This window comes from Macadamia integrifolia, chromosome 9, assembly GCF_013358625.1.
Source record: "Macadamia integrifolia cultivar HAES 741 chromosome 9, SCU_Mint_v3, whole genome shotgun sequence".
Classification (NCBI taxonomy): domain Eukaryota; kingdom Viridiplantae; phylum Streptophyta; class Magnoliopsida; order Proteales; family Proteaceae; genus Macadamia; species Macadamia integrifolia.
The window spans coordinates 26,598,772-26,601,731 of NC_056565.1; the positions used below are offsets into that span (position 1 = coordinate 26,598,772).

General features: G+C 33.3%; 1 pseudogene; it reads right to left on the bottom strand.

Moving 5' to 3' along the window:
• Positions 1–884: 884 nt before the first annotated feature.
• On the bottom strand, positions 885–2,512 carry LOC122089657 (annotated as a pseudogene).
• Positions 2,513–2,960: the final 448 nt, after the last annotated feature.

A 2,960-nucleotide genomic window follows, 5' to 3' on the forward strand; every position in this document is an offset into this window, starting at 1 on the left:
TTTGCATTCATGTATACTAACCATGGTTTTGTATCCAGCCACACGTGTGTGGTTCTAACCCTAATATTTTTCTTTTATGTATTTTATCTTCTTTTTATTTTATGTTTATTATTTTTTTTCCAACAAATAGATATATCACTTTAACCACCTAGGTTCCTAGCACTTTCTCTGGATCGTAACATGACATGTACCTAACGTTTTGTTTGACTAATGTGGAAATTTTGACTTGTGGAGCCACATGTTGAATTTTAAACTTAAATTCAAGTATAAACCCACCCTTGTATTGTTAAGTTCACTTGTATTTTTAGTTGTTCAATTCTTTAAATAAAATATACATTTAACTAAATTTTTATAGATTTATTCTGCCACATGGCTAACTCCATTTTTTATAAAGATTTAAATTGTAAGCATGCCAACTTAAATTAGTTGGGCCTTTGTCCCCTTGTTGTCCTGCCTCTCCTGAGGCTTGGTCCTTTAGGCTCCTCCCTCCTCTTCCTTATATACTCTCTTGTTGTTTATGATATTATTCATTCACCACAAAAATAAAAATAAAAAATAAAAAAAATAAAAATTGTAAGCATGGTTTTGGGCTCTATTTGTCTGCAAAATTTCAATAATATTTATACAATTTGACATGTGATAGATATTTACAACATTCTAAAAAGATTGCTTGGAAACTAAAACATCTCTCATGGTTTACAGACATGCATGAAGAAAAAGATTTCCTTGTTTCTACCCTTGATATATCAACTAATTCCAAAAATGATTACAATTAGAATCAATCTTCCAAAAAAAATTTGCATATTCAAAATAGAAAAGTACGCAGTCTAATGCAAATTTCTTACTTTGAACATTCAGTACTTTCTTATTTAGCCATTCAAAAACTAGTGACTACATCTTCGAGTATACTCCTTAACAAGCTTTGTAAATGCTGAGGACTTGATCTCTAGCAATCTAGTTGGGGAATCATATTCTAGTATAAGACCTGCTTAAGACAAAAAAAACATATCAATATGATAATGACAATGAAGCACTAGAGAAGAATGAGAATAGTTTTTACCAAGCTCAACTGAACCCATTTGAGTGTGATGTACTATTACTAGCTACTAACCATTATCAAGAAGAAGGAGCCTATCGGTATCAAGAAGTGATATTATCCTATGTGCAATTGTGATGATAGTAGTCCCTGAGAAGTGTTGACTAAGTGTCTTCTGAATTAGATAATCAGTTGCAGTATCCATTGATGCAGTAGCTTCATCGAGTACTAACACTTTACTCCTTTTGAGTAAACCCCGCCCTAAACAGACTAACTGTCTTTGACCCATGCTCCAGTTCTCTCCGTTCTCAGCCACTATCACAACAATCAAATGAAATGAGTTGGCTATTCAAGATCTTATTTCTAGGAACATATGTTCCCTTACTTCTAGTTGGAAAAAGGATTAGGGGGTTGGGTTTTGCACTAGATGTTAGATAAGTAAATATTCATAGATAAATTAATGCGGAGTAAATTTGGTATAAGTGAATAGGAGAAGAAATGAACCTATAGAATCAAGCTTCTGTTTCTTCTTTCTAATCTCATCACCAATCTGGCATCTATCTAAAGCCTAAGACAACAAAAGCCCATATAAACTTACTACATGCTAATCAAGAGAATATTACAAACAAGATTAAATGCATCCTATGAAATGATTTTAACATCTCAACAAAAAAGATTTCAAAAAATAATAATAATAAACTAAAGAGATCGCAAGAAAGGAGCTCATAGAGCCACATCTCAACCAATCAATTGTGAACTATTCGTCTTGTGTGTGAATCATCAATAAGAAGAAGATAAGTCCATCAATTGTCAATGATTAAATTATTATTCATCAAATGAAAAAAAGCCCCACCTCCCAAATCTGTTCATCAATGTACTCTTCAAGTGGGTCAATATTGCTTCTTAGAGTAGTACCCTCAAACATTGTTGGGTCTTGTGGGATGATGCTTAACCTTTACCGCAAGTCATGAAGACCAATCTTGTAGATGTTAATAGTATCTATCCGAATTTGACCAGTTGTTGGTTCAAGCATGCGAAAAATAGCTTGTACAAGAGTTGATTTACCACTTCCTGTTCTCCCGACAATGCCAATCTTCATTCCTCCAAGGAAAGTGCAGGTGAGACCTCGTAAGACAAAAGGAAGATGTGAGTCATATTGGACCTACATACATATTAAAATACTAATAAACTTAGTAAAATTTCACAAAGAGCAAAAAGAACTGCATAATATTAGGTTTTAGAGGGATTATTCCATAAAAGGAGATAACAATAGGAGATAAAGACTTGAGGATCTAGATTGGAAATTACTTGCAAATCAACAATATCAACTTCTACTTGTGATGGCCATTCATAATCTGGCCGATTTTCTTCTACCAATAGAGGTGGTTCACTAGCGATGCAAGTGTACTGCAGAATTCTCTCAATGGATATGATTTTATTTTCAAGATTGCAAAGATCCCATATGACCCCATACATACTAAAACCAAGCCCTTATGTGACTGATAAACCCATAACACCTTCAAAGAGATAAAACAAAATAAAATAAATTTAAAATCAAGCTCTCATATGACCAAATAATCAGGTTTTTCCCAAAAATATGACTTTATAAGATCTTAAGTTCAAACTTTTACCAGGACTGAGAACTTCCTTCAACATTGATACCAAGAAAACCAAAGAGATAACATATTTTATAGATGTTAACATATCCAAGCGGAAGCATAACCACTCCATTGCACCATAGATATGAAATGTGAGTTGGGAATAACCATCCACTAGCTTGAGGCTTATATTCATAAACCTCTCTTCTTGATTGAAGCATCTAATTGTGGTTGAACATAAACTGGATTCAGAAAAATGTTGTATAATTGGAGCCTAACTTACTCCAGCCAACCGTGAAAGTTCTCGTGATGTTGATGTATAGTAA